Here is a 26,098-nt window from a genome sequence, read left to right as displayed (position 1 = left end):
TATTCTTGACATCTCTGATTAGCATATAAATAGTCGCCTAGGCCATCTCTCCTTCGAATACCCTGGATCAGTTGGGGCTGGTCCCCGGCAGGTGGCGACCGAACAGGGACCTCAGGAGGCAATACTCAAAGAGCTGAGCAGACACGAACCACGCAATCAGCAGGCAATAAGCATGGAGCTCAGCAGTGACGAATCATGCTGCTCCACTGGCAATAATCAAGCACGTGACCAGGCAGGAATCAGGCAGCTCAGCTGGCAATTGTCAAGCAGATGAGCCGACAGGAATCACGCAGCTCAGCTGGCAATTGTCATGCAGATGAGCCGGCAGGAATCACGCAGCTCAGCAGGCCCTGATCAGGTGACTCTGCAGGCACTGATCACGTGGCTGATCAAGTACAGATCACGTGACTGAGCATGCACTGATCACGTGGCTATCATGCACTGATGACGTGACTGCGCATGCACTGATGACGTGGCTGATCAGGCACTGATCACATGGCTCATCATGCACTGATCACGTGTTTATCAGGCAATGATCAGTGACTGACAGGCGCTGATCATGGGACTGTGCACGCACTGATCACGTGGCTATCATGCACTGATCACGTGACTGCGCATGCACTGATGACGTGGCTGTTCGGGCACTGATCACGTGTTTATCAGGCAGTGATCAGTGACTGACAGGCGCTGATCAGGGGACGGTGCACGCACTGATCAGGTGGCTGATCTGGAACTGACCACCTGACTGCGCATGCAGTGATCACGTGGCTGGTCGTTCACTGATCACGTGTTTATCATACGGTGATCACGTGACTGAGAGGCGCTGATCACGTGACTGTGCCGTCAGTGATCACGTGGCTGAGCAGGCACTGATATCGTGACTGAGCATGCACTGATCATGTGCCGGGAGCCGGGGAGGCATTCCACTCTGGACAAAGGTCATGAGGAAGGAGGCTCGGCATACGCAAATGCGGGATCGAGCCTCAGGAGTCCACCCGGATATTCTCGAGCATCCCCCCAAAAAAACCAGAGTCTGCCTACTGTATTGATTTGTGCTCTCACCTCTGATTTCACTGGGGGCTGTCCCCCACCACCATCTCGCTCTCTCTGTCAAAGTGTTAACTTACAGCTCCAATTCATAAAGTTCCTTGTCATTCTTCCCTTTAACTTCCAGCTGAGTCTCCATCTGGAGCGCGGAACCCACCACGCTTACTAATTATGCCTGGGCTGCTAAGACCCACTCGAGAAGGTGTCTAGGGTGAGGCACCTTTCGCTATTCGAGAGGGCGCCTGCGGCCTACGTAAGTGGTGCAAACTTCTTGTCTTGAATTTTGATTGGTCTTCCGCGTAAACCAAGCTACTCAGTCTCTTTTCTCCACCGAATTTTCCTACTGAGCTCTCCTCATACTATTATTCTTGACATCTCTGATTAGCATATAAATAGTCGCCTAGGCCATCTCTCCTTCGAATACCCTGGATCAGTTGGGGCTGGTCCCCGGCAGGTGGTGACCGAACAGGGACCTCAGGAGGCAATACTCAAAGAGCTGAGCAGACGCGAACCACGCAATCAGCAGGCAATAAGCATGGAGCTCAGCAGTGACGAATCATGCTGCTCAACTGGCAATAATCAAGCACGTGACCAGGCAGGAATCACGCAGCTCAGCTGGCAATTGTCATGCAGATGAGCCGGCAGGAATCACGCAGCTCAGCAGGCCCTGATCACGTGACTCTGCAGGCACTGATCACGTGGCTGATCAAGTCCAGATCACGTGACTGAGCATGCACTGATCACGTGGCTATCATGCACTGATCACGTGACTGCGCATGCACTGATGACGTGGCTGATCAGGCACTGATCACATGGCTCATCATGCACTGATCACGTGTTTATCAGGCAATGATCAGTGACTGACAGGCGCTGATCATGGGACTGTGCACGCACTGATCACGTGGCTATCATGCACTGATCACGTGACTGCGCATGCACTGATGACGTGGCTGTTCGGGCACTGATCACCTGTTTATCAGGCAGTGATCAGTGACTGACAGGCGCTGATCAGGGGACTGTGCACGCACTGATCAGGTGGCTGATCAGGAACTGACCACCTGAGTGCGCATGCAGTGATCACGTGGCTGGTCGTTCACTGATCACGTGTTTATCATACGGTGATCACGTGACTGAGAGGCGCTGATCACGTGACTGTGCCGTCAGTGATCACGTGGCTGAGCAGGCACTGATATCCTGACTGAGCATGCACTAATCATGTGCCGGGAGCCGGGGAGGCATTCCACTCTGGACAAAGGTCATGAGGAAGGAGGCTCGGCATACGCAAATGCGGGATCGAGCCTCAGGAGTCCACCCGGATATTCTTGAGTATCCCCCCACACAAAAAAAAAAGAGTCTGCCTACTCTATTGCTTTGTGCCCTCACCTCTGATTTCACTGGGGGCTGTCCCCCACCACGATCTCGCTCTCTCTGTCAAAGTGTTAACTTACAGCTCCAATTTATAAAGTTCCTTGTCATTCTTCCCTTTAACTTCCAGCTGAGTCTCCATCTGGAGCGTGGAACCCACCACGCTTACTAATTATGTCTGGGCTGCTAAGACCCACTCGAGAAGGTGTCTAGGGTGAGGCATCTTCCGCTATTTGAGAGGGCGCCTGCGGCCTAAGTAAGTGGTGCAAACTTCTTGCCTTGAAGTTTGATCGGTCTCCCGAGTAAACCAAGCTACTCAGTCTCTTTTCTCCACCGAATTTTCCTACTGAGCTCTCCTCATACTATTATTCTTGACATCTCTCAATAGGATATAAATAGTCGCCTAGGCCAACTCTCCTTCGAATAACCTGGATCAGCTGGGGCTGGTCCCCGGCAGGTGGCGCCCGAACACGGAGTTCAGGAGGCAATACTCAAAGAGCTGAGCAGACACGAAGCACGAAATCAGCAGGCACTAAGCATGGAGCTCAGCAGTGACGAATCATGCTGGTCAACTGGCAATAATCAAGCAGGTCACCAGGCAGGAATCACGCAGCTCAGCTGGCAATTGTCAAGCAGATGAGCCGGCAGGAATCACGCAGCTCAGCAGGCCCTGATCACGTGAATCTGCAGGCACTGAACACGTGGCTGATCAAGTACAGATAACGTGACTGAACATGCACCGATCACGTGGCTATCACCCACTGATCACGTGACTGACCATGCACTGATGACGTGGCTGATCAGGCACTGATCACATGGCTCATCATGCCCTGATCACGTGTTTATCAGGCAATGATCAGTGACTGACAGGCGCTGATCGTGGGACTGTGCACGCACTGATCACGTGGCTATCATGCACTGATCACGTGACTGCGCATGCACTGATGATGTGGTTGATCGGGCACCGATCACGTGTTTATCAGGCCGTGATCAGTGACTGACAGGCGCTGATCATGGGACTGTGCACGAACTGATCACGTGGCTGATCAGGAACTGACCACCTGACTGCGCATGCAGTGATCACGTGGCTGGTCGTTCTGTCATCACGTGTTTATCCTACGGTGATCACGTGACTGAGAGGCGATGATCACGTGACTGTGCCGACAGTGATCACGTGGCTGGTCATGCACTGATATCGTGACTCAGCATGCACTGATCATGTGCCGGGAGCCGGTGAGGCATTCCAATCTGGACAAAGGTCATGAGGAAGGAGGCTCGGCAAACGCAAATGCGGGATCGAGCCTCAGGTGTCCACCCGGATATTCTCGAGCATCTCCCCCCAAAAAAACCAGAGTCTGCCTACTGTATTGCTCTGTGCTCTCACCTCTGATTTCACTGGGGGCTGTCGCCCACCACCAGTTCGCTCTCTCTGTCAAAGTGTTAACTTACAGCTCCAATTCATAAAGTTCCTTGTCATTCTTCCTTTAACTTCCAGCTGAGTCTCCATCTGGAGGGAGGAACCCACCACGCTTACTAATTATGCCTGGGCTGCTAAGACCCACTCGAGAAGGTGTCTAGGGTGAGGCACCGTCCGCTATTCGAGAGGGCACCTACGGCCTACGTAAGTGGTGCAAACTTCTTGTCTTGAAGTTTGATTGGTCTCCCGAGTAAACCAAGCTACTCAGTCTCTTTTCTCCACCGAATTTTCCTACTGAGCTCTCCTCATACTATTATTCTTGACATCTCTCATTAGCATATAAATAGTCGCCTAGGCCATCTCTCCTTCGAATACCCTGGATCAGCTGGGGCCGGTCCCCGGCAGGTGGCGCCCGAACAGGGACCTCAGGAGGCAATACTCAAAGAGCTGAGCAGACACGAACCACGCAATCAGCAGGCAATAAGCATGGAGCTCAGCAGTGACGAATCATGCTGCTCCACTGGCAATAATCAAGCAGGTGACCAGGCAGGAATCACGCAGCTCAGCTGGCAATTGTCAAGCAGATGAGCCGCAGGAATCACGCAGCTCAGCAGGCCCTGATCACGTGAATCTGCAGGCACTGAACACGTGGCTGATCAAGTACAGATAACGTGACTGAACATGCACCGATCACGTGGCTATCACCCACTGATCACGTGACTGACCATGCACTGATGACGTGGCTTTTCAGGCACTGATCACATGGCTCATCATGCCCTGACAACGTGTTTATCAGGCAATGATCAGTGACTGACAGGCGCTGATCATGGGACTGTGCTCGCACTGATCACGTGACTGATCAGGAACTGACCACTTGAGTGGGCAGGCACTGATGATGTGGTTGATCCGGCACTGATCACGTGTTTATCAGGCCGTGATCAGTGACTGACAGGCGCTGATCAGGGGACTGTGCACGCACTGATCACGTGGCTATCATGCACTGATCACGTGACTGCGCATGCACTGATGATGTGGTTGATCGGGCACCGATCACGTGTTTATCAGGCCGTGATCAGTGACTGACAGGCGCTGATCATGGGACTGTGCACGAACTGATCACGTGGCTGATCAGGAACTGACCACCTGACTGCGCATGCAGTGATCACGTGGCTTGTCGTTCTGTCATCACGTGTTTATCCTACGGTGATCACGTGACTGAGAGGCGATGATCACGTGACTGTGCCGACAGGGATCACGTGGCTGGTCATGCACTGATATCGTGACTCAGCATGCACTGATCATGTGCCGGGAGCCGGGGAGGCATTCCAATCTGGACAAAGGTCATGAGGAAGGAGGCTCGGCAAACGCAAATGCGGGATCGAGCCTCAGGAGTCACCCGGATATTCTCGAGCATCTCCCTCCCAAAAAAACCAGAGTCTGCCTACTGTATTGCTCTGTGCTCTCACCTCTGATTTCACTGGGGGCTGTCGCCCACCACCAGTTCGCTCTCTCTGTCAAAGTGTTAACTTACAGCTCCAATTGATAAAGTTCCTTGTCATTCTTCCCTTTAACTTCCAGCTGAGTCTCCATCTGGAGGCGGAACCCACCACGCTTACTAATTATGCCTGGGCTGCTAGACCCACTCGAGAAGGTGTCTAGGGTGAGGCACCGTCCGCTATTCGAGAGGGCACATACGGCCTACGTAAGTGGTGCAAACTTCTTGTCTTGAAGTTTGATTGGTCTCCCGAGTAAACCAAGCTACTCAGTCTCTTTTCTCCACCGAATTTTCCTACTGAGCTCTCCTCATACTATTATTCTTGACCTCTCTGATTAGCATATAAATAGTCGCCTAGGCCATCTCTCCTTCGAATACCCTGGATCAGCTGGGGCCGGTCCCCGGCAGGTGGCGCCCGAACAGGGACCTCAGGAGGCAATACTCAAAGAGCTGAGCAGACACGAACCACGCAATCAGCAGGCAATAAGCATGGAGCTCAGCAGTGACGAATCATGCTGCTCCACTGGCAATAATCAAGCAGGTGACCAGGCAGGAATCAGGCAGTTCAGCTGGCAATTGTGAAGCAGATGAGCCGACAGGAATCACGCAGCTCAGGTGGCACTTGTCATGCAGATGAGCCGGCAGAAATCACGCAGCTCAGCAAGCCCTGATCAGGTGACTCTGCAGGCACTGATCACGTGGCTGATCAAGTACAGATCACGTGACTGAGCATGCACTGATCACGTGGCTATTTCGCACTGATCACGTGACTGCGCATGCACTGATGACGTGGCTAATCAAGCACTGATCACGTGTCTCATCATGCACTGATCACGTGTTTCTCAGGCAATGATCAGTGACTGACAGGCGCTGATCATGGGACTGTGCACGCACTGATCACGTGGCTATCATGCACTGATGACGTGGCTGATCAGGCACTGATCACATGGCTCATCATGCACTGATCCGTGTTTATCAGGCAGTGATCAGTGACTGACAGGCGCTGATCATGGGAATGTGCACGCACTGATCACGTGGCTTATAAGGAACTGACCACCTGAGTGCGCATGCAGGGATCACGTGGCTGGTCGTTCACTGATCACGTGTTTATCATACGGTGATCACGTGACTGAGAGGTGCTGATCACGTGACTGTGCCGTCAGTGATCACGAGGCTGATTATGCACTGATATCCTGACTGAGCATGCACTGATCATGTGCCGGGAGCCAGGGAGGCATTCCACTCTGGACAAAGGTCATGAGGAAGGAGGCTCGGCATACGCAAATGCCGGATCGAGCCTCAGGAGTCCACCCGGATATTCTCAAGTATCCGCCCCCCAAAAAACCAGAGTCTGCCTACTCTATTGCTTTGTGCTCTCACCTCTGATTTCACTGGGGCTGTCCCCCACCACCATCTCGCTCTCTCTGTCAAAGTGTTAACTTATAGCTCCAATTTATAAAGTTCCTTGTCATTCTTCCCTTTAACTTCCAGCTGAGTCTCCATCTGGAGCGTGGAACCCACCATGCTTACTAATTATGCCTGGGCTGCTAAGACCCACTCGAGAAGGTGTCTAGGGTGAGGCATCTTCCGCTATTTGAGAGGCGCCTGCGGCCTAATAAGTTGTGCAAACTTCTTGCCTTGAAGTTTGATTGGTCTCCCGAGTAAACCAAGCTACTCAGTCTCTTTTATCCACCGAATTTTCCTACTGAGCTCTCCTCATACTATTATTCTTGACATCTCTCATTAGCATATAAATAGTCGCCTAGGCCATCTCTCCTTGGAATACCCTGGATCAGCTGGGGCTGGTCCCCGGCAGGTGGCGCCCGAACAGGGACCTCAGGAGGCAATACTCAAAGAGCTGAGCAGACACGAAGCACGAAATCAGCAGGCAATAAGCATGGAGCTCAGCAGTGACGAATCATGCTGGTCAACTGGCAATAATGAAGCAGGTCACCAGGCAGGAATCACGCAGCTCAGCTGGCAATTGTCAAGCAGATGAGCCGGCAGGCATCACGCAGCTCAACAGGCCCTGACACGTGACTCTGCAGGCACTGAACACGTGGCTGATCAAGTACAGATAACGTGACTGACCATGCACTGATGACGTGGCTTTTCAGGCACTGATCACATGGCTCATCATGCCTGATCACGTGTTTATCAGGCAATGATCAGTGACTGACAGGCGCTGATCATGGGACTGTGCACGCACTGATCACGTGGCTGATCAGGAACTGACCACATGAGTGCGCATGCACTGATGATGTGGTTGATCCGGCACTGATCCGTTTATTCAGGCCGTGATCAGTGACTCACAGGCGCTGATCATGGGACTGTGCACGCACTGATCACGTGGCTGATCAGGAACTGACCACCTGAGTGGGCATGCAGTGATCACGTGGCTGGTCGTTCACTCATCAGGTGTTTATCATGCGGTGATCACGTGACTGAGAGGCCCTGATCACGTGACTGTGCCGACATGGAACACGTGGCTGGTCAGGCACTTATCGTGACTGAGCATGCACTGATCATGTGCCGGGAGGCAGGGAGGCATTCCATCTGGACAAAGGTCATGAGGAAGGAGGCTCGGCATACGCAAATGCGGGATCGAGTTTCAGGAGTCCACGGATATTCTCGAGCATCTCCCTCCCAAAACCAGAGTCTGCCTACTGTATTGCTTTGTGCTCACCTCTGATTTCACTGGGGCTGTCGCCACCACCAGCTCGCTCTCTCTGTCAAAGTGTTAACTTACAGCTCCAATTCATAAAGTTCCTTGTCATACTTCCCTTTAACTTCCAGCTGAGTCTCCATCTGGAGCGTGGAACCCACCACGCTTACTAATTATGCCTGGGCTGCTAAGACCCACTCGAGAAGGTGTCTAGGGTGAGGCACCTGGATTCAAAGGGCGCCTGCGGCCTACGTAAGTGGTGCAAACTTCTTGTCTTGAAGTTTGATTGGTCTCCCGCGTAAACCAAGATACTCAGTCTTTTCTCCACCGAATTTTCCTACTGAACTTCCTCATACTATTATTCTTGACATCTCATTAGCATATAAATAGTCACCTAGGCCATCTCTCCTTGGAATACCCTGGATCAGCTGGGGCTGGTCCCCGGCAGGTGGCGCCCGAACAGGGACCTCAGGAGGCAATACTCAAAGAGCTGACAGACACGAACCACGCAATCAGCAGGCAATAACCATGGAGCTCAGCAGTGACGAATCATGCTGCTCAACTGGCAATAATCAAGCAGGTGACCAGGCAGGAATCACGCAACTCAGGTGGCAATTGTCAAGCAGATCAGCCGACAGGAATCACGCAGCTCAGCTGCCAATTGTCATGCAGATGAGCCGGCAGGAATCACGAAGCTCAGCAGGCCTGATCACGTGACTCTGCAGGCACTGATCACGTGTCGATCATGCACTGATAACATGACTGCGCATGCACTGATGACGTGGCTGATCAGGCACTGATCACATGGCTCATCATGCACTGATCACGTGTTTCTCAGGCAGTGATCAGTGACTGACAGGCGCTGATCATGGGATGTGCACGCACTGATCACGTGGCTTATCAGGAACTGACCACCTGAGTGCGCATGCAGGGATCACGTGGCTGGTCGTTCACTGATCACGTGTTTATCATACGGTGATCACGTGACTGAGAGGTGCTGATCACGTGACTGTGCCGTCAGTGATCACGAGGCTGATTATGCACTGATATCCTGACTGAGCATGCACTGATCATGTGCCGGGAGCCAGGGAGGCATTCCCTCTGGACAAAGGTCATGAGGAAGGAGGCTCGGCATACGCAAATGCCGGATCGAGCCTCAGGAGTCCACCCGGATATTCTCAGTATCCCCCCCAAAAAAACCAGAGTCTGCCTACTCTATTGCTTTGTGCTCTCACCTCTGATTTCACTGGGGCCTGTCCCCCACCACCATCTCGCTCTCTCTGTCAAAGTGTTAACTTATAGCTCCAATTCATAAAGTTCCTTGTCATTCTTCCTTTAACTTCCAGCTGAGTCTCCATCTGGAGCGTGGAACCCACCATGCTTACTAATTATGCCTGGGCTGCTAAGACCCACTCGAGAAGGTGTCTAGGGTGAGGCATCTTCCGCTATTTGAGAGGCGCCTCGTATAAGTTGTGCAAACTTCTTGCCTTGAAGTTTGATTGGTCTCCGCGTAAACCAAGCTACTCAGTCTCTTTTATCCACCGAATTTTCCTACTGAGCTCTCCTCATACTATTATTCTGACATCTCTCATTAGCATATAAATAGTCGCCTAGGCCATCTCTCCTTGGAATACCCTGGATCAGCTGGGGCTGGTCCCCGGCAGGTGGCGCCGAACAGGGACCTCAGGAGGCAATACTCAAAGAGCTGAGCAGACACGAAGCACGAAATCAGCAGGCAATAAGCATGGAGCTCAGCAGTGACGAATCATGCTGGTCAACTGGCAATAATGAAGCAGGTCACCAGGCAGGAATCACGCAGCTCAGCTGGCAATTGTCAAGCAGATGAGCCGGCAGGCATCACGCAGCTCAACAGGCCCTGACACGTGACTCTGCAGGCACTGAACACGTGGCTGATCAAGTACAGATAACGTGACTGACCATGCACTGATGACGTGGCTTTCAGGCACTGATCACATGGCTCATCATGCCCTGATCACGTGTTTATCAGGCAATGATCAGTGACTGACAGGCGCTGATCATGGGACTGTGCACGCACTGATCACGTGGCTGATCAGGAACTGACCACATGATGCGATGCCTGATGTGGTTGATCCGGCACTGATCACGTTTATTCAGGCCGTGATCAGTGACTCACAGGCGCTGATCATGGGACTGTGCACGCACTGATCACGTGGCTGATCAGGAACTGACCACCTGATGGGCATGCAGTGATCACGTGGCTGGTCGTTCACTCATCAGGTGTTTATCATGCGGTGATCACGTGACTGAGAGGCCCTGATCACGTGACTGTGCCGACATGGAACACGTGGCTGGTCAGGCACTTATATCGTGACTGAGCATGCACTGATCATGTGCCGGGAGGCAGGGAGGCATTCCATCTGACAAGGTCATGAGGAAGGAGGCTCGGCATACGCAAATGCGGGATCGAGTTTCAGAGTCCACCCGGATATTCTCGAGCATCTCCCTCCCAAAAACCAGAGTCTGCCTACTGTATTGCTTTGTGCTCACCTCTGATTTCACTGGGGCTGTCGCCCACCACCAGCTCGCTCTCTCTGTCAAAGTGTTAACTTACAGCTCCAATTCATAAAGTTCCTTGTCATACTTCCCTTTAACTTCCAGCTGAGTCTCCATCTGGAGCGTGGAACCCACCACGCTTACTAATTATGCCTGGGCTGCTAAGACCCACTGAAGGTGTCTAGGTGAGGCACCTTCCGGTATTAAGGCGCTGCGGCCTACGTAAGTGGTGCAAACTTCTTGTCTTGAAGTTTGATTGGTCTCCGTAAACCAAGATACTCAGTCTTTCTCCACCGAATTTTCTACTGAACTTCTCATACTATTATTCTTGACATCTCTAATTAGCATATAAATAGTCACCTAGGCCATCTCTCCTTGAATACCCTGGATCAGCTGGGGCTGGTCCCGGCAGGTGGCGCCGAACAGGGACCTCAGGAGGCAATACTCAAGAGCTGAGCAGACACGAACCACGCAATCAGCAGGCAATAACCATGGAGCTCAGCAGTGACGAATCATGCTGCTCAACTGGCAATAATCAAGCAGGTGACCAGGCAGGAATCACGCAACTCAGGTGGCAATTGTCAAGCAGATCAGCCGACAGGAATCACGCAGCTCAGCTGCCAATTGTCATGCAGATGAGCCGGCAGGAATCACGAAGCTCAGCAGGCCCTGATCACGTGACTCTGCAGGCACTGATCACGTGGCGATCATGCACTGATAACATGACTGCGCATGCACTGATAACGTGGCTGATCAGGCACTGATCACATGGCTCATCATGCACTGATCACGTGTTTCTCAGGCAGTGATCAGTGACTGAAAGGCGCTGATCATGGGAATGTGCACGCACTGATCACGTGGCTTATCAGGAACTGACCACCTGAGTGCGCATGCAGGATCACGTGGCTGGTCGTTCACTGATCACGTGTTTATCATACGGTGATCACGTGACTGAGAGGTGCTGATCACGTGACTGTGCCGTCAGTGATCACGAGGCTGATTATGCACTGATATCCTGACTGAGCATGCACTGATCATGTGCCGGGAGCCAGGGAGGCATTCCACTCTGGACAAAGGTCATGAGGAAGGAGGCTCGGCATACGCAAATGCCGGATCGAGCCTCAGGAGTCCACCCGGATATTCTCAAGTATCCCCCCAAAAAAACCAGAGTCTGCCTACTCTATTGCTTTGTGCTCTCACCTCTGATTTCACTGGGGGCTGTCCCCCACCACCATCTCGCTCTCTCTGTCAAAGTGTTAACTTATAGCTCCAATTTATAAAGTTCCTTGTCATTCTTCCCTTTAACTTCCAGCTGAGTCTCCATCTGGAGCGTGGAACCCACCACGCTTACTAATTATGCCTGGGCTGCTAAGACCCACTCGAGAAGGTGTCTAGGGTGAGGCATCTTCCGCTATTTGAGAGGGCGCCTGCGGCCTAAATAAGTTGTGCAAACTTCTTGCCTTGAAGTTTGATTGGTCTCCCGAGTAAACCAAGCTACTCAGTCTCTTTTATCCACCGAATTTTCCTACTGAGCTCTCCTCATACTATTATTCTTGACATCTCTCATTAGCATATAAATAGTCGCCTAGGCCATCTCTCCTTGGAATACCCTGGATCAGCTGGGGCTGGTCCCCGGCAGGTGGCGCCCGAACAGGGACCTCAGGAGGCAATACTCAAAGAGCTGAGCAGACACGAAGCACGAAATCAGCAGGCAATAAGCATGGAGCTCAGCAGTGACGAATCATGCTGGTCAACTGGCAATAATGAAGCAGGTCACCAGGCAGGAATCACGCAGCTCAGCTGGCAATTGTCAAGCAGATGAGCCGGCAGGCATCACGCAGCTCAACAGGCCCTGACACGTGACTCTGCAGGCACTGAACACGTGGCTGATCAAGTACAGATAACGTGACTGACCATGCACTGATGACGTGGCTTTTCAGGCACTGATCACATGGCTCATCATGCCCTGATCACGTGTTTATCAGGCAATGATCAGTGACTGACAGGCGCTGATCATGGGACTGTGCACGCACTGATCACGTGGCTGATCAGGAACTGACCACATGAGTGCGCATGCACTGATGATGTGGTTGATCCGGCACTGATCACGTTTTTATTCAGGCCGTGATCAGTGACTCACAGGCGCTGATCATGGGACTGTGCACGCACTGATCACGTGGCTGATCAGGAACTGACCACCTGAGTGGGCATGCAGTGATCACGTGGCTGGTCGTTCACTCATCAGGTGTTTATCATGCGGTGATCACGTGACTGAGAGGCCCTGATCACGTGACTGTGCCGACATGGAACACGTGGCTGGTCAGGCACTTATATCGTGACTGAGCATGCACTGATCATGTGCCGGGAGGCAGGGAGGCATTCCAATCTGGACAAAGGTCATGAGGAAGGAGGCTCGGCATACGCAAATGCGGGATCGAGTTTCAGGAGTCCACCCGGATATTCTCGAGCATCTCCCTCCCAAAAAAACCAGAGTCTGCCTACTGTATTGCTTTGTGCTCTCACCTCTGATTTCACTGGGGGCTGTCGCCCACCACCAGCTCGCTCTCTCTGTCAAAGTGTTAACTTACAGCTCCAATTCATAAAGTTCCTTGTCATACTTCCCTTTAACTTCCAGCTGAGTCTCCATCTGGAGCGTGGAACCCACCACGCTTACTAATTATGCCTGGGCTGCTAAGACCCACTCGAGAAGGTGTCTAGGGTGAGGCACCTTCCGGTATTCAAAAGGGCGCCTGCGGCCTACGTAAGTGGTGCAAACTTCTTGTCTTGAAGTTTGATTGGTCTCCCGCGTAAACCAAGATACTCAGTCTTTTTCTCCACCGAATTTTCCTACTGAACTTTCCTCATACTATTATTCTTGACATCTCTAATTAGCATATAAATAGTCACCTAGGCCATCTCTCCTTGGAATACCCTGGATCAGCTGGGGCTGGTCCCCGGCAGGTGGCGCCGAACAGGGACCTCAGGAGGCAATACTCAAAGAGCTGAGCAGACACGAACCACGCAATCAGCAGGCAATAACCATGGAGCTCAGCAGTGACGAATCATGCTGCTCAACTGGCAATAATCAAGCAGGTGACCAGGCAGGAATCACGCAACTCAGGTGGCAATTGTCAAGCAGATCAGCCGACAGGAATCACGCAGCTCAGCTGCCAATTGTCATGCAGATGAGCCGGCAGGAATCACGAAGCTCAGCAGGCCCTGATCACGTGACTCTGCAGGCACTGATCACGTGTCGATCATGCACTGATAACATGACTGCGCATGCACTGATGACGTGGCTGATCAGGCACTGATCACATGGCTCATCATGCACTGATCACGTGTTTCTCAGGCAGTGATCAGTGACTGACAGGCGCTGATCATGGGAATGTGCACGCACTGATCACGTGGCTTATCAGGAACTGACCACCTGAGTGCGCATGCAGGGATCACGTGGCTGGTCGTTCACTGATCACGTGTTTATCATACGGTGATCACGTGACTGAGAGGTGCTGATCACGTGACTGTGCCGTCAGTGATCACGAGGCTGATTATGCACTGATATCCTGACTGAGCATGCACTGATCATGTGCCGGGAGCCAGGGAGGCATTCCACTCTGGACAAAGGTCATGAGGAAGGAGGCTCGGCATACGCAAATGCCGGATCGAGCCTCAGGAGTCCACCCGGATATTCTCAAGTATCCCCCCCCCAAAAAAAAAACCAGAGTCTGCCTACTCTATTGCTTTGTGCTCTCACCTCTGATTTCACTGGGGCCTGTCCCCCACCACCATCTCGCTCTCTCTGTCAAAGTGTTAACTTATAGCTCCAATTTATAAAGTTCCTTGTCATTCTTCCCTTTAACTTCCAGCTGAGTCTCCATCTGGAGCGTGGAACCCACCATGCTTACTAATTATGCCTGGGCTGCTAAGACCCACTCGAGAAGGTGTCTAGGGTGAGGCATCTTCCGCTATTTGAGAGGGCGCCTGCGGCCTAAATAAGTTGTGCAAACTTCTTGCCTTGAAGTTTGATTGGTCTCCCGCGTAAACCAAGCTACTCAGTCTCTTTTATCCACCGAATTTTCCTACTGAGCTCTCCTCATACTATTATTCTTGACATCTCTCATTAGCATATAAATAGTCGCCTAGGCCATCTCTCCTTGGAATACCCTGGATCAGCTGGGGCTGGTCCCCGGCAGGTGGCGCCCGAACAGGGACCTCAGGAGGCAATACTCAAAGAGCTGAGCAGACACGAAGCACGAAATCAGCAGGCAATAAGCATGGAGCTCAGCAGTGACGAATCATGCTGGTCAACTGGCAATAATGAAGCAGGTCACCAGGCAGGAATCACGCAGCTCAGCTGGCAATTGTCAAGCAGATGAGCCGGCAGGCATCACGCAGCTCAACAGGCCCTGACACGTGACTCTGCAGGCACTGAACACGTGGCTGATCAAGTACAGATAACGTGACTGACCATGCACTGATGACGTGGCTTTTCAGGCACTGATCACATGGCTCATCATGCCCTGATCACGTGTTTATCAGGCAATGATCAGTGACTGACAGGCGCTGATCATGGGACTGTGCACGCACTGATCACGTGGCTGATCAGGAACTGACCACATGAGTGCGCATGCACTGATGATGTGGTTGATCCGGCACTGATCACGTTTTTATTCAGGCCGTGATCAGTGACTCACAGGCGCTGATCATGGGACTGTGCACGCACTGATCACGTGGCTGATCAGGAACTGACCACCTGAGTGGGCATGCAGTGATCACGTGGCTGGTCGTTCACTCATCAGGTGTTTATCATGCGGTGATCACGTGACTGAGAGGTCCTGATCACGTGACTGTGCCGACATGGAACACGTGGCTGGTCAGGCACTTATATCGTGACTGAGCATGCACTGATCATGTGCCGGGAGGCAGGGAGGCATTCCAATCTGGACAAAGGTCATGAGGAAGGAGGCTCGGCATACGCAAATGCGGGATCGAGTCTCAGGAGTCCACCCGGATATTCTCGAGCATCTCCCTCCCATAAAAACCAGAGTCTGCCTACTGTATTGCTTTGTACTCTCACCTCTGATTTCACTGGGGGCTGTCCCCCACCAGCATCTCGCTCTCTCTGTCAAAGTGTTAACTTACAGCTCCAATTCATAAAGTTCCTTGTCATTCTTCCCTTTAACTTCCAGCTGAGTCTCCATCTGGAGCGAGGAACCCACCACGCTTACTAATTATGCCTGGGCTGCTAAGACCCACTCGAGAAGGTGTCTAGGGTGAGGCACCTTCCGGTATTCAAGAGGGCGCCTGCGGCCTACGTAAGTGGTGCAAACTTCTTGTCTTGAAGTTTGATTGGTCTCCTGCGTAAACCAAGCTACTCAGTCTTTTTCTCCACCGAATTTTCCTACTGAGCTCTCCTCATACTATTATTCCTGACATCTCTCATTAGCATATAAATAGTCACCTAGGCCATCTCTCCTTGGAATACCCTGGATCAGCTGGGGCTGCTCCCCGACAGGTGGCGCCCGAACAGGGACCTCAGGAGGCAATACTCAAAGAGCTGAGCAGACACGAACCGCGCAATCAGCAGGCAATAAGCATGGAGCTCAGCAGTGACGAATCAGGCTGCTCAACTGGCAATAATCAAGCAGGTGACCAGGCAGGAATCACGCAGCTCAGCTGGCAGTTGTCAAGCAGATGAGCCGACAGGAATCACGCAGCTCAGCTGGCACTTGTCATGCAGATGAGCTGGCAGAAATCACGCAGCTCAGCAGGCCCTGATCACGTGACTCTGCAGGCACTGATCACGTGGCTGATCAAGTACAGATCACGTGACTGAGCATGCACTGATAACGTGTCTATCATGCACTGATCGCGTGACTGCGCATGCACTGATGTCGTGGCTGATCAGGCACTGATCACAAGGCTCATCATGCACTGATCACGTGTTTCTCAGGCAATGATCAGTGACTGACAGGCGCTGATCATGGGACTGTGCACGCATTGATCACATGGCTATCATGCACTGATCACGTGACTGCGCATGCACTGATGACGTGGCTGATCAGGCACTGATCACATGGCTCATCATGCACTGATCCCGTGTTTATCATACGGTGATCACGTGACTGAGAGGCGCTGATCATGGGACTGTGAACGCATTGATCACCTAGCTATCATGCACTGTTCACGGGACTGGGCATGCACTGATGACGTGGCTGATCGGGCACTGATCACCTGTTTATCAGGCAGTGATCAGTGACTGACAGGCGCTGATCATGGGACTGTGCTCGCACTGATCACGTGTCTGATCAGGAACTGACCACATGAGTGGGCAGGCACTGATGATGTGGTTGATCCGGCACTCATCATGTGTTTATCAGGCCGTGATCAGTGACTGACAGGCGCTGATCATGGGACTGTGCACGCACTGATCACGTGGCTATCATGCACTGATCACCTGACTGCGTATGCACTGATGATGTGGTTGACCGGGCACTGATCACGTGTTTATCAGGCCGTGATCAGTGACTGACAGGCGCTTATCATGGGACTGTGGCACGAACTGATCACGTGGCTGATCAGGAACTGATCACCTGAGTGGGCATGCAGTGATCACGTGGCTGGTCGTTCTCTCATCACGTGTTTATCCTACGGTGATCACGTGACTGAGAGGCGATGATCACGTGAATGTGGCGACAGAGATCACGTGGCTGGTCATGCACTGATATCGTGACTGAGCATGCACTGATCATGTGCCGGGAGCCGGGGAGGCATTCCAATCTGGACAAAGGTCATGAGGAAGGAGGCTCGGCAAAAGTAAATGCGGGATCGAGCCTCAGAAGTCCACCCAGATATTCTCGAGAATCTCCCTCCCAAAAAAACCAGAGTCTGCCTACTGTATTACTCTGTGCTCTCACCTCTGATTTCACTGGGGTCTGTCCCCCACCACCAGCTCGCTCTCTCTGTCAAAGTGTTAACTTACACCTCCAATTCATAAAGTTCCTTGTCATTCTTCCCTTTAACTTCCAGCTGAGTCTCCATCTGGAGCGAGGAACCCACCAGGCTTACTAATTATGCCTGGGCTGCTAAGACCCATTCGAGAAGGTGTCTAGGGTGAGGCACCTTCCGCTATTCGAGAGGGCGCCTACGGCCTACGTAAGTGGTGCAAACTTCTTGTCTTGAAGTTTGATTGGTCTCCCGCGTAAACCAAGCTACTCAGTCTTTTTCTCCACCAAATTTTCCTACTGAGCTCTCCTCATACTATTATTCTTGACATCTCTCATTAGCATATAAATAGTCGCCTAGGCCATCTCTCCTTGGAATACCCTGGATCAGCTGGGTCTGGTCCCGGCCGGTGGCGCCCGAACAGGGACCTCAGGAGGCAATACTCAAAGAGCTGAGCAGACACGAACCACGCAATCAGCAGGCAATAAGCATGGAGCTCAGCAGTGACGAATCATGCTGCTCAACTGGCAATAATCAAGCAGGTGACCAGGCAGGAATCACGCAGCTCAGCTGGCAATTGTGAAGCAGATGAGCCGACAGGAATCACGCAGCTCAGGTGGCACTTGTCATGCAGATGAGCCGGCAGATATCACGCAGCTCAGCAGGCCCTGATCAGGTGACTCTGCAGGCACTGATCACGTGGCTGATCAAGTACAGATCACGTGACTGAGCATGCACTGATCACGTGGCTATCACGCACTGATCACGTGACTGCGCATGCACTGATGACGTGGCTAATCAGGCACTGATCACGTGGCTCATCCTGCACTGATCACGTGTTTCTCAGGCAATGATCAGTGACTGAAAGGCGCTGATCATGGGACTGTGCCCGCACTGATCACGTGGCTATCATGCACTGATTACGTGACTGCGCATGCACTGATGACGTGGCTGATCGGGCACTGATCACGTGTTTATCAGGCAGTGATCAGTGACTGACAGGCGCTGATCATGGGACTGTGCACGCACTGATACGTGGCTGATCTGGAACTGACCACCTGACTGCCCATGCAGTGATCACGTGGCTGGTCCTTCACTGATCACGTGTTTATCATACGGTGATCACGTGACTGAGAGGCGATGATCACGTGACTGTGCCGTCAGTGATCACGAGGCTGATCATGCACTGATATCGTGACTGAACATGCACTGATCATGTACCGGTAGCCGCGGAGGCATTCCACTCTGGAAAAAGGTCATGAGGAAGGAGGCTCGGCATACGCAAATGCGGGATCGAGCCTCAGGAGTCCACCCGGATATTCTCGAGCATCCCCCCCAAAAAAAAAACCAGAGTCTGCCTACTGTATTGATTTGTGCGCTCATCTCTGATTTCACTGGGGGCTGTTCCCCACCACCATCTCGCTCCCTCTGTCAAAGTGTTAACTTACAGATCCAATTCATAAAGTTCCTTGTCCTTCTTCCCTTTAACTTCCAGCTGAGTCTCCATCTGGAGCGTGGAACCCACCACGATTACTAATTATGCCTGGACTACTAAGACCCATTCGAGAAGGTGTCTAGGGTGAGGCACCTTCCGCTATTCGAGAGGTCGCCTGCGGCCTACGAAAGTGGTGCAAACTTCTTGTCTTGAAGTTTGATTGGTCTCCCGCGTAAACCAAGCTACTCAGTCTCTTTTCTCCACCGAATTTTCCTACTGAGCTCTCCTCATACTATTATTGTTGAAATCTCTCAATAGCATATAAATAGTCGCCTAGGCCATCTCTCCTTGGAATACCCTGGATCAGCTGGGGCTGGTCCCCAGCAGGTGGCGCCCGAACAGGGACCTCAAGAGGCAATACTCAAAGAGCTGAGCAGACACGAACCACGCAATCACCAGGCAATAAGCATGGAGCTCAGCAGTGACGAATCATGCTGCTCAACTGGCAATAATCAAGCAGGTCACCAGGCAGGAATCACGCAGCTCAGCTGGCAATTGTCAAGCAGATGAGCCGGCAGGCATCACGCAGCTCAACAGGCCCTGATCACGTGACTCTGCAGGCACTGAACACGTGGCTGATCAAGTACAGATAACGTGACTGACCATGCACTGATGACGTGGCTTTTCAGGCACTGATCACATGGCTCATCATGCCCTGATCACGTGTTTATCAGGCAATGATCAGTGACTGACAGGCGCTGATCATGGGACTGTGCACGCAGTGATCAAGTGGCTGATCAGGAACTGACCACATGAGTGCGCATGCACTGATGATGTGGTTGATCCGGCACTGATCACGTGTTTATCAGGCCGTGATCAGTGACTCACAGGCCCTGATCATGGGACTGTGCACGCACTGATCACGTGGCTTATCAGGAACTGACCACCTGAGTGCGCATGCAGGGATCACGTGGCTGGTCGTTCACTGATCACGTGTTTATCATACGGTGATCACGTGACTGAGAGGTGCTGATCACGTGACTGTGCCGTCAGTGATCACGAGGCTGATTATGCACTGATATCCTGACTGAGCATGCACTGATCATGTGCCGGGAGCCAGGGAGGCATTCCACTCTGGACAAAGGTCATGAGGAAGGAGGCTCGGCATACGCAAATGCCGGATCGAGCCTCAGGAGTCCACCCGGATATTCTCAAGTATCCCCCCCCCAAAAAAAAACCAGAGTCTGCCTACTCTATTGCTTTGTGCTCTCACCTCTGATTTCACTGGGGGCTGTCCCCCACCACCATCTCGCTCTCTCTGTCAAAGTGTTAACTTATAGCTCCAATTTATAAAGTTCCTTGTCATTCTTCCCTTTAACTTCCAGCTGAGTCTCCATCTGGAGCGTGGAACCCACCATGCTTACTAATTATGCCTGGGCTGCTAAGACCCACTCGAGAAGGTGTCTAGGGTGAGGCATCTTCCGCTATTTGAGAGGGCGCCTGCGGCCTAAATAAGTTGTGCAAACTTCTTGCCTTGAAGTTTGATTGGTCTCCCGAGTAAACCAAGCTACTCAGTCTCTTTTATCCACCGAATTTTCCTACTGAGCTCTCCTCATACTATTATTCTTGACATCTCTCATTAGCATATAAATAGTCGCCTAGGCCATCTCTCCTTGGAATACCCTGGATCAGCTGGGGCTGGTCCCCGGCAGGTGGCGCCCGAACAGGGACCACAGGAGGCAATACTCAAAGAGCTGAGCAGACACGAAGCACGAAATCAGCAGGCAATAAGCATGGAGCTCAGCAGTGACGAATCATGCTGGTCAACTGGCAATAATGAAGCAGGTCACCAGGCAGGAATCACGCAGCTCAGCTGGCAATTGTCAAGCAGATGAGCCGGCAGGCATCACGCAGCTCAACAGGCCCTGACACGTGACTCTGCAGGCACTGAACACGTGGCTGATCAAGTACAGATAACGTGACTGACCATGCACTGATGACGTGGCTTTTCAGGCACTGATCACATGGCTCATCATGCCCTGATCACGTGTTTATCAGGCAATGATCAGTGACTGACAGGCGCTGATCATGGGACTGTGCACGCACTGATCACGTGGCTGATCAGGAACTGACCACATGAGTGCGCATGCACTGATGATGTGGTTGATCCGGCACTGATCACGTTTTTATTCAGGCCGTGATCAGTGACTCACAGGAGCTGATCATGGGACTGTGCACGCACTGATCACGTGGCTGATCAGGAACTGACCACCTGAGTGGGCATGCAGTGATCACGTGGCTGGTCGTTCACTCATCAGGTGTTTATCATGCGGTGATCACGTGACTGAGAGGCCCTGATCACGTGACTGTGCCGACATGGAACACGTGGCTGGTCAGGCACTTATATCGTGACTGAGCATGCACTGATCATGTGCCGGGAGGCAGGGAGGCATTCCAATCTGGACAAAGGTCATGAGGAAGGAGGCTCGGCATACGCAAATGCGGGATCGAGCCTCAGGAGTCCACCCGGATATTCTCGAGCATCTCCCTCCCATAAAAACCAGAGTCTGCCTACTGTATTGCTTTGTACTCTCACCTCTGATTTCACTGGGGGCTGTCCCCCACCAGCATCTCGCTCTCTCTGTCAAAGTGTTAACTTACAGCTCCAATTCATAAAGTTCCTTGTCATTCTTCCCTTTAACTTCCAGCTGAGTCTCCATCTGGAGCGAGGAACCCACCACGCTTACTAATTATGCCTGGGCTGCTAAGACCCACTCGAGAAGGTGTCTAGGGTGAGGCACCTTCCGGTGTTCAAGAGGGCGCCTGCGGCCTACGTAAGTGGTGCAAACTTCTTGTCTTGAAGTTTGATTGGTCTCCTGCGTAAACCAAGCTACTCAGTCTTTTTCTCCACCGAATTTTCCTACTGAGCTCTCCTCATACTTTATTCCTGACATCTCTCATTAGCATATAAATAGTCGCCTAGGCCATCTCTCCTTGGAATACCCTGGATCAGCTGGGGCTGGTCCCCGGCAGGTGGCGCCCGAACAGGGACCTCAGGAGGCAATACTCAAAGAGCTGAGCAGACACGAACCGCGCAATCAGCAGGCAATAAGCATGGAGCTCAGCAGTGACGAATCAGGCTGCTCAACTGGCAATAATCAAGCAGGTGACCAGGCAGGAATCACGCAGCTCAGCTGGCAGTTGTCAAGCAGATGAGCCGACAGGAAGCACGCAGCTCAGCTGGCACTTGTCATGCAGATGAGCCGGCAGAAATCACGAAGCTCAGCAGGCCCTGATCACGTGACTCTGCAGGCACTGATCACGTGGCTGATCAAGTACAGATCACGTGACTGAGCATGCACTGATAACGTGTCTATCATGCACTGATCGCGTGACTGCGCATGCACTGATGTCGTGGCTGATCAGGCACTGATCACAAGGCTCATCATGCACTGATCACGTGTTTCTCAGGCAATGATCAGTGACTGACAGGCGCTGATCATGGGACTGTGCACGCATTGATCACATGGCTATCATGTACTGATCATGTGACTGCGCATGCACTGATGACGTGGCTGATCAGGCACTGATCACATGGCTCATCATGCACTGATCCCGTGTTTATCATACGGTGATCACGTGACTGAGAGGCGCTGATCATGTGACTGTGCCGTCAGTGATCACGAGGCTGATCACGCACTGATATCGTGACTGAGCATGCACTGATCATGTGCCGGGAGCCGGGGTGGCATTCCACTCTGGAAAAAGGTCATGAGGAAGGAGGCTCGGCATACGCAAATGCGGGATCGAGCCTCAGGAGTCCACCCGAATATTCTCGAGCATCCCCGCCCAGAAAAAAACAGAGTCTGCCTACTGTATTGATTTGTGCTCTCACCTCTGATTTCACTGGGGGCTGTCCCCCACCACCATCTCGCTCTCTCTGTCAAAGTGTTAACTTACAGCTCCAATTCATAAAGTTCCTTGTCATTCTTCCCTTTAACTTCCAGCTGAGTCGACATCTGGGGTGGGGAACCCACCACGCTTACTAATTATGCCTGGGCTGCTAAGACCCACTCGAGAAGGTGTCTAGGGCGAGTCACCTTCCGCTATTCGAGAGGGCGCCTGGGACCTACGTAAGTGGTGCAAACTTCTTGTCTTGAAGTTTGATTGGTCTCCCGCGTAAACCAAGCTACTCAGTCTCTTTTCTCCACCGAATTTTCCTACTGAGCTCTCCTCATACTATTATTCTTGACCTCTCTGATTAGCATATAAATAGTCGCCTAGGCCATCTCTCCTTCGAATACCCTGGATCAGCTGGGGCTGGTCCCCGGCAGGTGGCGCCCGAACAGGGACCTCAGGAGGCAATACTCAAAGAGCTGGGTAGACACGAACCACACAATCAGCAGGCAATAAGCATGGAGCTCAGCAGTGACGAATCATGCTGCTCAAGTGGCAATAATCAAGCAGGTGACCAGGCAGGAATCCCGAAGCTCAGCTGGCAATTGTCAAGCAGATGAGCCGACAGGAATCACGCAGCTCAGCTGGCAATTGTCATGCAGATGAGCCGGCAGGAATCACGCAGCTCAGCAGGCCCTGATCAGGTGACTCTACAGGCACTGATCACGTGGGTGATCAAGTACAGATCACGTGACTGAGCATGCACTGATCACGTGGCTATCATGCACTGCTCACATGACTGCGCATGCACTGATGACGTGGCTGATCAGGCACTGATCACATGGCTCATCATGCACTGATCCCGTGTTTCTCAGGCAATGATCAGTGACTGATAGGCGCTGATCATAGGACTGTGCACGAATTGATCACATGGCTATCATGCACTGATCACGTGACTGCCCATGCACTGATGACGTGGCTGATCGGGCACTGATCACGTGTTTATCAGGCAGTAATCAGTGAATGACAGGCGCTGATCATGGGACTGTGCACGCAGTGATCACGTGGCTGATCAGGAACTGACCACCTGATTGCGCATGCAGTGATTACGTGGCTGGTCGTTCACTTCTCACGTGTTTAAATATGGTGATCGTGTGACTGAGAGGCGCTGATCACGTGACTGTGCCGTCAGTGATCACGTGGCTGATCATGCACTGATATCGTGACTGAGCATGCACTGATCATGTGCTGGGTGCCGGGGAGGCATTCCACTCTGGACAAAGGTCATGAGGAAGGAGGCTCGGCATACGCAAATGCGAGATCGAGCCTCAGGAGTCCACCCGGATATTCTCGAGCATCTCCCCCCCAAAAAAACCAGAGTCTGCCTAATGTATTGCTTTGTGGTCTCACCTCTTATTTCACTGGGGGCTGTCCCCCACCACCATATCACTCTCTCTGTCAAAGAGTGAACTTACAGCTCCATTTCATAAAGTTCCTTGTCATACTTCCCTTTAACTTCCAGCTGAGTCTCCATCTGGAGCGAGGAACCCACCAGGCTTATTAATTATGCCTGTGCTGCTAAGACCCACTAGAGAAGGTGTCTAGGGTGAGGCACCTTCCGCTATTCAAGAGGGCGCCTACGGCCTACGTAAGTGGTGCAAACTTCTTGTCTTGAAGTTTGATTGGTCTCCCTCGTAAATCAAGCTACTCAGTCTCTTTTCTCCACCGAATTTTCCTACTGAGCTATCCTCATACTATTATTCTTGACATCTCTGATTAGCATATACATAGTCGCCTAGGCCATCTCTCCTTCGAATACCCTGGATCAGCTGGGGCTGGTCCCCGGCAGGTGGCGCCCGAACAGGGACCTCAGGAGGCAATACTCAAAGAGCTGAGCAGACACGAACCACGCAATCAGCAGGCAATAAGCATGGAGCTCAGCAGTGACGAATCATGCTGCTCAACTGGCAATAATCAAGCAGGTGACCAGGCAGGAATCACGCAGCTCAGCTGGCAATTGTCAAGCAGATCAGCCGACAGGAATCACGCAGCTCAGCTGGCAATTGTCATGCAGATGAGCCGGCAGGAATCACGCAGCTCAGCAGGCCCTGATCACCTGACTCTGCAGGCACTGATCACGTGGCTGATCAAGTACAGATCACGTGAATGAGCATGCACTGATCACGTGGCTATCATGCACTGATCACATGACTGCGCATGCACTGATGACGTGGCTGATCAGGCACTGATCACATGGCTCATCATGCACTGATCACGTGTTTCTCAGGCAATGATCAGTGACTGACAGGCGCTGATCATGGGACTGTGAACGCATTGATCACCTAGCTATCATGCACTGTTCACGGGACTGCGCATGCACTGATGACGTGGCTGATCGGGCACTGATCACCTGTTTATCAGGCAGTGATCAGTGACTGACAGGCGCTGATCATGGGACTGTGCTCGCACTGATCACGTGTCTGATCAGGAACTGACCACATGAGTGGGCAGGCACTGATGATGTGGTTGATCCGGCACTCATCATGTGTTTATCAGGCCATGATCAGTGACTGACAGGCGCTGATCATGGGACTGTGCACGCACTGATCACGTGGCTATCATGCACTGATCACCTGACTGCGTATGCACTGATGATGTGGTTGATCGGGCACTGATCACGTGTTTATCAGGCCGTGATCAGTGACGGACAGGCGCTTATCATGGGACTGTGGCACGAACTGATCACGTGGCTGATCAGGAACTGATCACCTGAGTGGGCATGCAGTGATCACGTGGCTGGTCGTTCTCTCATCACGTGTTTATCCTACGGTGATCACGTGACTGAGAGGCGATGATCACGTGAATGTGGCGACAGAGATCACGTGGCTGGTCATGCACTGATATCGTGACTGAGCATGCACTGATCATGTGCCGGGAGCCGGGGAGGCATTCCAATCTGGACAAAGGTCATGAGGAAGGAGGCTCGGCAAACGCAAATGCGGGATTGAGCCTCAGAAGTCCACCCAGATATTCTCGAGAATCTCCCTCCCAAAAAAACCAGAGTCTGCCTACTGTATTACTCTGTGCTCTCACCTCTGATTTCACTGGGGTCTGTCCCCCACCACCAGCTCGCTCTCTCTGTCAAAGTGTTAACTTACAGCTCCAATTCATAAAGTTCCTTGTCATTCTTCCCTTTAACTTCCAGCTGAGTCTCCATCTGGAGCGAGGAACCCACCAGGCTTTCTAATTATGCCTGGGCTGCTAAGACCCATTCGAGAAGGTGTCTAGGGTGAG

Source organism: Bos javanicus, unplaced genomic scaffold, assembly GCF_032452875.1.
Source record: "Bos javanicus breed banteng unplaced genomic scaffold, ARS-OSU_banteng_1.0 tig00001810_1, whole genome shotgun sequence".
NCBI classification, from domain to species: Eukaryota; Metazoa; Chordata; class Mammalia; order Artiodactyla; family Bovidae; genus Bos; species Bos javanicus.
The sequence above is the reverse complement of the archived record's forward strand: the minus strand, read 5'-3'. Positions refer to the sequence as shown.